This window comes from Chamaea fasciata, unplaced genomic scaffold (genome assembly GCF_029207755.1).
Source record: "Chamaea fasciata isolate MVZ Bird 193981 ecotype frontalis unplaced genomic scaffold, bChaFas1.0.hap1 SCAF_10, whole genome shotgun sequence".
NCBI lineage: Eukaryota > Metazoa > Chordata > Aves > Passeriformes > Sylviidae > Chamaea > Chamaea fasciata.
This window is the reverse complement of record NW_027094095.1, coordinates 16814507-16827814: the sequence shown is the minus strand read 5'-3', so window position 1 is coordinate 16827814 and position 13308 is coordinate 16814507.

Here is a 13308-nt window from a genome sequence, read left to right as displayed (position 1 = left end):
AAACTGTGCATGCTTCTGCCAAGGGTTGGAGAGGAGCTGAAATTGTGAAGGTGCCTGGGCCTCGTTCACTGCTTCTGACACACCTTGATGTCCTCTGTACACTATGTGCTTTATCAGAAGGATGCAGCTTTTAATAAAACAGTTCCCATTTCCCCATTTCCCTACCTTGCTCAAAAATCAAACAGCTGTGTGGAAAGTGGGCAAAGAGGGATAAATTAATATTCAGTGATTTGGTCAAGACTTTCTAAGCAGTTCCTCTGATGTTTTCTCTCATCCTCAAGAAGTGGATTATCATGGGAGAAATCACTGTATTTTATCATAGTTTACAATGACCGTTTAATAGTGAGGATTATGTCACTCTGTACATTATGTTAGCCTAGACAGTGACCTTGGGCTACCTTGTTGTGGTTGCTTTTTTCTGTGGAGGATGATGATGTGGTTTGTAGCTGTTCAGAGCTTCTCCTGGGGTTCCTTGGATGTGACCAGGTCATGGTGCTGCAGCCATGGCACTGAATGTCCATAGATGACTGTGAACAGAGAAAAAATTGAAGGCAAAAAAAAAAAAGATGCAAGGAAGGAAAACCAGGGAAAACTGGGGCTAAAAGGAAACTGATCTAGAGCACTTGCTGAGTTCCTTTGGAGGAGTCAGCATCCAGTGGTGGAGAACATAAAGTGTTTCAGAGAGAAAGTAGATTTACTCTTTTTATTCCTGTGTTATAATCAGATATGTATCTCATTTAATCTTCCCTCTTCTTCCCCTCTCCGCAGATATATAAACTTTGTAGTAGGAAGTTCATCATGCTTCACAAAATTAGCACATCTGTAATTTATATGCCTTTTAACTTCTAGTTACATTTCATAATAGAAGAGTTGAGGTTCCCAGCAAATCATTTATGGTACCAGAAAGCTGTGGGAGAAGATTGCTTACTTCCTAATTCAGTGTGACCCAAAGAAGTGAGAGAAATAACTCAGGGCTAAGTTGTTTCCTCTGGAGTGTTTTATACTGGAGTGGCCCACAGCAATAAGTGCTTAAGTGGCATAAGGGAATAGAGGAAGAGTATATAACCAGAGATGATATCTTTTCTAATAGCATTTTTAAGAATTAAAGAATATGACTTAGAAAATAGGATAACTGAAGCACAATGAGCTAGAAAAGGAGTTTTTTCATTAGGGGACAGACTAATGAAAGACTGAAGTTCTCAGTCACGAGTTTTACTTAGGAATGACTTTTTTTTCTCAAACCAGCCTCTTCCATGCTTTCCATAAGCTGAGAAACAGTCCCTTTGTAATGTTTGATGTGGGTATACAGTACTCTGAGTTTTGGGGGTTTTTTTGAATAAGATAGTATACCATGTAGTGAGCATCTAGCAAAACCATACAGGGCAATTATCTCCCCTTGGATTATGAATCTTGAGAAAGCATAAAGCAATTCTTCAAAGCTCTGTGTATCTGGTGGTATCATGTAAAATACCTGGAGGAACACTCGTGTTGTTACACAAATTCCTTTTCCTAAACATAGAGAAATTTCTCTAACAATTTTGGAAATGTGCATTAACACGTAGAATCACTGTTGTAGGAACACTTCATCTGTTGATTTTACTTCCATGGTGGACTCTTTACAGTCTGTATCATTTCCACTCCACTTCACTGATGGTGGAAAAGCTTTTTTCATGGTTTATTTAGCAGAAAGTCATTTTGATTAGCAAGATGAGTAATACTTTACAGCTGTTTGCAATTACTGCATCTGTTCTATCAGTGGATTCAAATATTGGAGGCTATATTGACAGAAATGTGAAATGCAATAGAAATGGGTACAAGAGGGGACACGCGGACACACAGGCACACTTCATGGGTCTAGTCATGTAAAGAGAAATCAAACAGCATGTTAGTTTCAAATCTGTGCCACAAACTCAGAGCTGGATTTAATACATTTGAAAAGCAGAATTCCTTGTTTGCAGGGGTAGAGGTTTAGTAGAGGTTTTATCTCAGAAAGATTGGTCTAAAAGCTGGGCACTAATTCTGCTCAGCTAAAATACAGAAAAAGTTTAGCCCTTCTCTCCAAAAGACATCAAGGCTGGAGCCCACACAGATGGAAAAAGCAAAACAAAGTCTCCAAGAACATCTGGAGACTATGTACAGTCCATAAACACAAAACTGCAATCTTAAAATAAGGGAAAAGATTTTAATGCTCCTGATTTTACTCTTCCAAATACATTGTTGTCTTCTGTGTTCTATCTTCTAATGAAGAGCTTGGTATATTTCAGAACATCTGGTAAATTCTTGTCTTATACTTTCCCAAGTAAATCACTTTGTCATTCCATTTTCCACATTGGTGGGAGTTCCATGCACCAAAGAAGCAAGGAGGTACTATGTAAGCCAAATGAAATAAAACTCCTGTCCACAGTGGGGTGTGCCTTCATTTACTTGAAAAGGGGAAATGTTTTTATGTCTGAGCCATGCTATAATTACAAATAAGCTCAGAAATTGTTACAGAAAAAAATTAGTGGTAGACTGGTACTCTCACCTCACTGTTTTCTCAGGGGCAGCATAACATTTCTTCGCTGACTTCAATGTTGGTATTTCTTTACATTCCACAGGTTACTTTTAGTTACATTTAGGTCCAAGACTCTTCAACGATTCTTTGTAAGCAAATTTGCAGAGAGTAGTATGGTTGCACCCAGAGGTCATGGTCAACAGCTCAGAGTCCCAATGGACATTAGTGGCAAGTGGCGTCCCTCAGGAATCAGTACTGGGACCAGTGCTATTTAATATCTTCACTAATGAGAGAGACAGTGGGATGGAGTGTACCCTCCAAGAATTCACACATGACACCAAGCTGGGTGATGCTGATGATACACCTGAAGGATGGGATGACATCTAGAAGAACCTGGACAAGCTTGAGAGATAGGTCCATGAGAATCTCACGTGGTTTAACAAGAGCAAGTGCAAGGTGCTGCTCCAGGCCCTGGTGACAGCACAGGGTGGGGATGGACAGAGAGACCAGCACTGCTGAGGGGAGGACTCCACGATGCTGGTGGATGATAGGCTGGACCCAGCCATGTGCACTGACAGCCCAGAAACCACCCCGTGTCTTGGGCTGCATCCAGAGCACCATGGGCAGAAGGGGAAGCAGGGATTCCGCCCCTCTGCTCTGGTGAGACCCCACCTGGAGCACCACATGCAGCTCTGGGGTCCCCAGCACAAGGAGGACATCAGCCTGTTAGAGAGAGCCCAGAGGAGGCCACCCAGACGGTTAGAGGGCCAGAGCACCTCTCCCACAAGGAAAGGCTGAGAGAATTGGGATTGTTCTGCCTGGAAAAGTGGTGGCTTTGGAGTGACCAATTCCAGCCTTCCAGTACCTGAAGGAAGCCTACAGGAAATATGGAGAGGGACCTTTTGCAAGCACATGTAGTGACAGGACCAGGAGGAATGGTTTTAAACTGAAAGAGAGTAGGTTATATTGGATACTTGGAAGAGTCACCTGTTCCTGATTTCAGGAACACTGCCTGACTGGATTTGTTGGTTACTACTTTAAGCAAAAATGAGGCAGTGCTGGGTATTCTGAACTGGTGGGTTTTTATTGAGATGTGTAAGAGCCATGAGACAACAGAGAATGAAGAATATGAAGTTGGTCGCTGGTGGTCAGTGGAGACTGTCCTGAGTGTGGCTGAGGTGCTTCTGCTGTGAGAGGCACTGGTCATGTGCAGCTCCCTCTCAGGTTAGCTGCCATCCCAAACTGTCTTCCTCTTTCTCCAGATTTCCATCACACTCTCTCTCACCAAATACTTTTTGGGTATATAAAAGATGAATTTATTTCCTTTAGGGACCCTGGGGGGGAAAAAAAAAAAGGTGGTTAAGAAAGTTTTGATTCCCCACTAAAATTGTGTTGGGGTGGCTTTTCTATGTTATTAAGCACATATACTGCCTCCATCCCTGGATCCCTGGATATGGTAATACTATTTTTGTCTCAGTGTTGATTTTAGGAAGATTGATGTTGTTTACAGTGCTTTCTATGGGTTTGCATTGTATCATAGTCTTGATATTCATCAGTAAAATTCATGTGATGTATTATCTTGTCCATTTCTTTAGGTTGGACAGAAATTAACCAGGCAGATTTTGATGTCTCTCTATATAAAACATCTTAATATTGCCTTTCTTTCCTACAGACTACTGAAAGTAAGTACATTCTTAGAGCAAGTATTAACACCAATCTGTGTAAGTGATCTTACTGAAATTTGATCTTTCTCATTTATAGCCACAACTTTCTTTCTAGAATGCTCCTCCCACATCTTAAGCAGCAGCTACAGCCTATGAAGGAACGAACCTGCATTGCTTAGTTCTCCCAAACACTTTGTGAAATTATTAATGTGCCAGGACTTTGTGTCAGTGTATCATTGCATATTGATAAACGATTAAGGAAACTTGTTTTCATCACAGAATGAGGCCCAAAGCAACCTGAAGGGATAAACTAAAGTAAACCACTTTACTTCCCCCCAAAACAGGATGAACTCCGCTTATGGTATTCCAGCCTTTTTTGTATAGCTGCAAATTGTTGAGTATTTTGAAAGCCACAAAAATAAGAGTAGACAAAAAAATTCAGTGATTCACATTTATCAAATGAAATAGAAGTAATGTCTGGGAGAAGCAGGCTTACTAATTAACAGAACTTAGAAGAAAGGATTAAAAATATACTGTAATGTGGCAAACTATTTTGGAACTCTGTCTGAAAATAAAAACCCCTTGCAAAGCAAGAGATCCCTATGGCTGCAAAATTTAGATTCGGGTGCATTCATAGTCACAAGCAGCAGCACCTATGCTCCATTGTTAAAGAGAGTTTTCCAGTTCAGCTTGTTGGGCATGTTGATGCAAGTTCAACAAATAAAACATAATTTCTTTTGCCAGTGATGGAGATTCTAACAGTTGTTTGAAATAATAGATAATCTGGCAAAAGGGAGTTAAAGTGTTGCTGCACAGTATTTCATTTGACTAAAACCAAAAGCTGTTTAGAAACTCTGAGAACTATGTTTGAAGTACAACATAAAAACATTGTTTTAATCAGTTTTACAGCAACTATAAAAATTGGTTTTTTTAACTCATACCACACTATTTTCTGTTCTCCACAAAAAAAAAAAAAAAAAAAAAAAAAAAACAAACCAAGGAAAATGAGCAGATAATTCATTTGTCATCACTGATAGAGGTCACACACAGGATGGGGGTCAGATGGTGAGAAAGAACTGCATATAGCTGAGAAGACCATAGCTGAGAAGACCATAGCTGAGATGATCAGAAAACTCCCGTGGGGGCAAGTCTGTGAACAGATAGACAGAATTCATGGAAATACTTTTTCTTTCATGCCCCTCAATGTGTTGTTTACATCTACTCCTACTCCTTCTCTCTTGCTGATTTGTGACAGCAAGGGGATCCAAGTGCCCTTCACCCCCTATCTCATGTTGTGCCACAGATCTCCCTGCTTAGAGGCCATCCTCTCGTTGGAGCACCATCCAGCATATTTTCCTGTGCAGCCTCCATCCAGCATTTTGGCTGTGACTGCAGTGCCAGGGTCAAACTGGAGGAGGCCTGAGATGGTCCCTAGGAGGGTGCAGTTGTTTCCTGCTTCAGAGAGAAGATGGGGTGTTAAAACTCTGAGCTCAGGCTGGGCTCAGGCTGCCCTTAGGGTTCAGCAGGGATGCCTGGGCTGTCCCACCGGAGTGGAGCACATTAGAAGGGTTCCTTGCAATGTGTGTGGCCTGCTGAGCTTGGAGGAGGTCCACATTTTGCTTATACCAAGACACCAAGATGTGTCACCAGTACAATTTCTACTGGTGATTACTACTGCTGTTGCAAGTACTCAGCAAACTGCCTCTGTGCTTTTGGCTGCTCCAACAACTTCAGCTGCTTGGCCCAGGTGTGGAGAGCAAGAGGGAGTGACCTCTGTGTTCCCAGACAATTGGCAGTGTAGAGACTTGCAAATGTTGAGTGTCCTTCAGCAGCAATCCAAATGAGATGGGGACTGCCCAGGTGGCAGAGCAAAGGTGCAGCACAGGGTCTTTCTCTCAAGCACAGAGGAGAGTCCCTTAGTGCTGTATATTACTGAGTGAGCATAAATAGATTTAGGAAAGTCAAAACACGAGGGGATCTAAGCTGCTCTCAACTCACCTCCTTTTCAAATTCAGCGTTGCAGCTGGAGGCTGAGGCTCTGTTAGGAAGTGGACAGGAAGGGTCTCACACTTGCCCTATCTAGGTGCAGGCATAGGGTGGGAACAGACCTTGTGCAAGACAAAATTTCCCCACCCCAGATTAAGAGGTAACATCTCATGTTTCATCTTCATTTTCTCCCTCTGCTTTCTGATTTGATTTTTATTTTCTTTCCTGATGCTTGTGTAGATCTGGATGCCTGTGAAATAGTATTCCAGCCAGTCTGGGGAGTTGTAAATGTTGGCTAATTAGTTTATAGGTTGTGCTCTAAGAATAACAAAATTTTATCAGTGTTAGGCTATATGACTTCTACCACTTTGGGGACAGTGAATTCATACCCATCCTAGACATTTTTTGTACCATATTCAACAGCTAAAAAGGCATATATTTTCAGTAGAATCATGATACTAGATTCTGATTAAAATGGAAACACATCAGGAATCATCAGATTTTGTTGCATAAATATTTAATAAGGTTTTCTTAAAAATATCCAAACCAGTCACATCTTAAATGCTTAAAATGGGACATGTGATTTCAAAGTGCTGAGTGTTGATTAAAAAAAGAACAGGGAAAACATTTTTACACTGAGAAGTGGATTGTGTGCCCTCTCCAACATTAATTTTCAATTTTAAATGCAAGACAGATTAATATTTATTTATGAGTGGGGTCTGCCTGTATCATGCAACTTCTTTGTGCAGTTTAGAGATAATTATTGTAGTTCAATATTTTCCATCCTGTCACACATTCATTCTTTACATTTCTTGGGTTTTTTTCCTTACCAGTACATAAGTGGACATTTCTGAGCTGCACACCACAGGGGACATACAATTTCAAAAAGGGCAGAGGCAGATGGAAAAAACGGAGTTTCAACCTTTACAAATGAGAATGTTTGTCCCTTTAATAATAATAACAATCAAAAAGACACCCAACTCAAAAATATTTTCAGAAAATTGAAGTCCCAACAATAGTTTGCAGGACCTATGGGGCAATGAAGAGCTATTCTATGGCCCAGCAACAAAAGTAATGGCCCGAGAATCAAGCTGCCACTTGATAGCTGCACACTGACAAAGGGCCAGTGCAAGCCTTAGGTTTCTTTGATCTGCTTCGCTGCAACTAAAGTATTCATTGTTTAATGATTTAAAAATTTGGAAAATTTAGATGATTTAGAAATTTTAGATGATTTAGAAATCATTGTTTAATGGTAAAAACTATGAACTCAAATAAAACAGAGAAAAGGGTAAAAGGGAACAAAGACGGGAAAAGAAAGGCTGGGGAAATAAAGGGAGCTCACTTCACTGTCACTAGAAAGATGTATGGAGAAATCTCTGCAGTCCCACTTAGCCATTTGCATTTCTCCCATCCCTTTGCACAGCAAACATACCCGAAGAATGTTTCCCTAACTTTGGTTTCTATTCCTTTCTTGTTCTTGGGATGGCCCTGGATGAGGCTATACTGCAGCTGTTTCCAGCAGTTAAAATAGCATTGCCTTGAACTGAATTAGCTCAGAACATGAGATAGAATTGTGAGTGGAACATTAGAGTCACTTTTGTTTCTCCTGGTCTCTTCACTGCTGCCCCTTGTAGTCTTTCTGTTCCCAGTGGCATGAAAGACTCTCCCAGCCTCAGTGATCTCACTGACAGACTGCAGTGGTATTCCCACTGCTGGGGAGTTTTTCAAACTGTGCCCCCCCTTACACAGTCCTACTTCTAGAAGCTGAAAAATGCTCATTCTCATCAAGCTCTAGAGGCAGAATCAACCCTGGAGGCCCAATGATTTCGGGAGCTTTACTGTGTCATGTGAATCACTGGAGTGGGCTTGCTGGCCAGCAGCTTCTGCTGTTGTTTCTAGGGAGAGCTGTAAAGGCATCAGAGCTTGGGTGAGAATCAGCACTTTAATGGGCCCAGCCTTAAGGCCAAACCTGCAGCCAAGTGCTGCAAATTCACCCCCAGAAAATGGGGCACCTCTGGTTTTGCACTAGAGCACAGCCTTTGCACAAGTCCATACTTTGGTCAAGTCAGGGTGTCTGTGGGAGCAAGTTGATGGGTTTGTAACTAGAGGTGTCTGTGGGAACTGCTAGAAAGTTTTGTCTTGTGTCCAGTTCTGCTACTTTGGGCTTCCTGCAAGTATGTTTTTTAAGAAGATGGTAGAAAAGTCCTATCCAGAACTATTTCTTGCCCACCAAACCAAAGGTGAGAATGTATTTTCCTGTCCCTTACTACTTCCCATTTCTCACTAGATTTTTCCATTGCAGTCTTCTAGTAGATCTCCTTTCTCTCACTGTGGCCTTTTCAGCTGGATCCCTTACAGTCTATCACCCACAAAGTGCCCTTCCTTCCATCAGTCTCAGCTTGGTCTTCTCCTTTGCTACCATTCATCTGACCTCTACTTATTAATGTAAAATTACAAAAGACATAACTTGCATTACATACTGACAAAAAGGCCTGTTAATTCTATTAAAACAACAAAGTTTGGAAAAATATGGAAACAAAGAAAATAATTTCAATGAGTTGCTTAAAAGGTTTGTGAAAGTGTGAAAAGACTTACTTTGGTTGTCCAATACTTGTCATTCATTTAATCAATTAATTTACTTCTCACAGCCAAAACACTGCCACTAAAAAGGCTTACTCAAATGCTTTACCCTGTTCATATTGATTCATTTTCAGTGAAAATATCAATATCCTTGTATAGATCTAGACCTTAAAGTTACTTAATTATTGATTGAGAAACAGTTGCTCAGACTGAGGAGGCAGATTTCTGCTGTGTTCAACAATAATAAGAAACCAAGTTTAGCATGAACAGACATTGTGTAGAACCATCCTTGTACACTGTACTACTTGTCAGAGGGGAGCAGAAGTCTATTAAAATTACTTTTCTGTGACCTAGTGTGGTCAGCACTTCCCATTTCATTCATCGACTATTGAAAACTGAATTAGAGAACTGTGTACCTTTTTCAGTAATTGTTTCTTACTGTCACTCTGAAGACAGAATGAACTTTCCTGGTGAAAACCACGTTATTAAATAAAACATTCAAATCATGTTGCTTTTCTGGCAGCTTCTGAGCATAGTTTTGAAGCATGAGGACTGTAATATGTTGAGATATAATTAATTTAAACGTTTGGTGGTTTTGGTGGCCTGTGACTTCTGCTGAAACAAGTGGTAGTAAATCTTTATAATCAGGAATTAGAAATTTACAAGTTTGGAATATCATGCCAGATTCTACAGGTAATTTATTGGTTTGTAGGAAAATTTAATATTTTGAAATTATGCAGAGAAGGGAAAAAAGGGGGGGGAAAGGGTTTCTGCTGCCCATGATTGTAACTGAGGACCGTGAAGCTAGACCCTAAGATTTCCTTGGAGTAAGGGGAAAGGGTTTCTTTCCTGCTATGAATGAAAATGAGGTTGTTCTGTAGAGATTCTGAACAAAGACATAGCAGAATAACTTAGATATAACCTAAGTCACCCAGTCCTCTGTAGGACACTTTCTAAATCCTAGACTATTGCACTTCACAGCCATGGGCTAAATGATGAGTTGCAGGCACTGTGTGTGACAGCCAAAGCTGGCTCAAAGCTCCTCAGCCCATATGGGGTGGAGGACAGAGGAGCAGAACTGGCTTCTGGCCCCCAGGAGTATCTCCAACACGATATAGTGGTGTTGTTTCTTTGGTGGCAGCAGCAGCACACTCCTGTATATCCAAATACCTGCTCTACTGTAGTCCAGCTACTGGTGAGGATCAGTGACCGTGGGTTTGCAAGTGTGGTGCCACAGGTGGTTGCCATTTCTGTCCATGCCAGGAGATGACCCTGTGGCCAAAGCCTTAGAAATACAGAGACAATCATCCTATATTAACCGTGCCTTAACTCTGACCTGGACCAAGAGCAGACATTTCAATGGAGCTAAAAGATCATAGCATGAACACAGAAGAGTCTGCCCATTGTGATTTGAGTGGGAAATAACAATCTTTAATTTGCAGATATTAAGCCATAGCATGACTTGGGTTAGAATAGACCTTAAAGAACAACTAGCTCTAAACCCCCTGCCTCACTAGATCAAGTTATTCAGGGCCCCATCAGTTGTCAGTTGTAGAATGATTTCAATGACAAAAAAACCACCAAGTTCTGGTTTTGTTTAATTTTTTGAAAAAAAAATTAAGCAGTATATGAAAGACCACAGTTGATTGACTCAAAATGCACAGACATGCTTATTGTTAATAATGCCACACTTACAAAATGCAGTATCAGACATAAACCAGACTTTACTGTGTGTCTGTGAAGATACCGTTTTCAGTAGTCCTCGAGGTGAGATGGTCCAGAAAATGCTGGAAGCTCTGCAAGACTTCACTGCATCCAGGATGAATAGCAATAGAACACTGGTCTGGAATAACTCAGGGAGTTGAATCAGAGATCAGCTCTACTGATGCTGACAATGCCAAGGTCAGTGTACCTCTCCTGACCCCACGAGTCACTGGAGAACCCAGCCACTGGTAACTAACGGCCATATCAGCCTCATATGTTTTGGGTCCTCGATTCTGCAAAAAAACCCTGAGTAATAAATGGAAGGCCCTTGATCTTACGTGTAAACAAGAGCAGTGTGCAACTGGGTCAAATGAAGTTGTGAGCTGAGAATGTTCCCAGCAGGAAAAAACACCACCATTAGCATGGCTTTTCCCTGGATGTTCTGCAGGTTTAGAGGTTTGACAATATTGCATTCAGAGGCAGGAAAACATGAATTTAGGTAAGAAAAATTTAGTTGAATAACATTTGAAATCATTTGTTTGCCCTGCAGCATATATAACTATTACAGATAATAGCATAACAAAAATAGAAAAATATGAGAATAGATAGATTTATTCTGCTTTTGCATATTTTACAACTCTTTATGAAAACCAGAACATTTAAAATGGGAAACTGCAAAGTTCTGAGGCATCAGATCCACACGACCTGATCTTGCATGAAGTTACGCTGTTGTTCAACTGTTAGGACACTCAAAAAAAAAAAAAAAATCCCACTATGATAAAGGTGTCTGTTTAAAACTGGCATGTGACCAGAGTCGGGCCAGGTTACTCTATACTGAAAATCAGTCAAGAAGATGGTAGATCATCTCTTTTCACCGGTAAGGAATCATAACTGTAAAACATAAAGAAGGATTACTTCAGACATGCCCAGTATATAATTATATACATATATATCAGCTTATTTACAGTATATTTTCATAGCAAATCCTCCATTTCAAATGCCAGAATGAGAAACAGAGCTTTAATTTGTGCTTTAATTTGCTTTGGGTTTGTAATGTCAATTTTCTATTGATTTTAATTACATGTCATTGAATTGTGTGTTGCAAATCGCTCGCTCTGGCTGCGTGAAGGGCGCAAAGCATTCTTTCAGGAGGATTATACTCTACCATGACTATTCTCCATATCCACTTCTGCCTGCACACGCCTCTTTTCCCCATGGAGCTCATACACTGCGTGATGTGGTACTCTGGTCACCCTTTGTTAAGCAAAAGCATTACAAATATGACCTGTACATTGGCATCTACATGGGTTTGAGGCAAATGGAAATATCATTGGCAGGGCACATGTACGAGTTTCTTTTTAATCATGCCAGGGAACAACACTCATTTTAATGAAGAACGTGCACTTTATTTTACCCTATACCATGCATCAAAGAGGAGGCCTTCATGAGCATGTCAAGCACAGGAAGTAATTGGGTTTAGAGAAGTGTGTAGAAACTGCCTCAGCAAAATTTTCTTAATCTTGATGACTTCTTGCTATTGCTGGTGTCTCTGGAGAGTATATAATTTTTTTATTTTTGCATGCAAAGATGAGAAAAAGTGATTGGAGACTTTAAAAGCTGGGACTATTAATGCCTGTATTCAATGAATGCTCAGTTATTCAGACCTGGGAGGTAGATCCAAAGCACAAGGACTACTTCCTGCATGGGCCCATTTTTTCCATAACACTCTAGGAGAATCAGACCAGAGATTAATGGAAAATTTAAACTGACTTCAATTTTTCAACACTGGCCAACTTGACAGAGATGGCCTGTTTCTGAAAGGAAACTAATTTCTTCATCATTAGCTGAAAAATCACCACAGTGTCTCCTTCTTGTGTAACAACCATGTACTCTGGCGACTCCCTGGGTTACCTGAAAAATAATTTGTTAAGGAAAATCTATGCAGAGAACAATCAATTCAATTTACTTATTTTTACTTGTTCTTTATTTTGAAAATTCACAGAAGTTACTAAATTCACATATGGTTCCTTTCCTTTTACTGGCAGTATGCTGGTGATCCTGTGTCTTTGTTGGCTCTGCTCAACAGATGAAGCAGCAGTGTCCATATCCAGGCATTCTTTCAGCAGTGATCCAGAAGTGAGAATCCCTGCACAAACCACTACCTTCTCCTAAAATCCTTCAGCAAGTTGAACATTTTTAAAAAATCAGAGGTGTCTAAAAAGAGATTTCACATATGATGAGACGGTTATGTTCCATGTACTTGGAAAGCAGTGGCTGCTTGGAAGCAGGATATTCTTAGGACCTGATTTACAGATAACCTAGGTATTGAAAACATGAATCTATTGAGCATCTAACTTTTATGTGACTCCAAATGCTTCATTGTGTCTACAGCTACCTTGTGTCTACAGGTACCTTGCTTTGCACCTGATAGCATTCTGAGGCTGTGTTTAAATTTTGAGCAAAATAATGCATCTGTGTATAAGCCTTTTAACATTGCTATGATGAATGTGTTTCAGCTAACATGATGGGGTTTTGCCTCAGATGTCCTTAAGGTTGTTTTGGACGTTTTAAAGCTCACTGTTAAATCTTAAAAGCCAAAAAAACCAACTGAGTGAAACTCCACATCTCTCTGACTTCGGGAGAGAGAGTCTGATTTACACCAGCTGAGAATCTGATTGTTGCTTTTGAGCTATCGTAATTGCTTAAGTGAAACAGACGAAGTAATTGGTGCAAACTAATACAACTGATGGAAAAAGATTCAGTGTTTGTCAATACCAACTATGCTATGGAGAACCTGATCAATGAATTAGTCTATCAATTAATTAGCCTAGGCAGAAAATGACTCCCTGTACTGTTAGTCCATGAAAAGATCAATAAAGT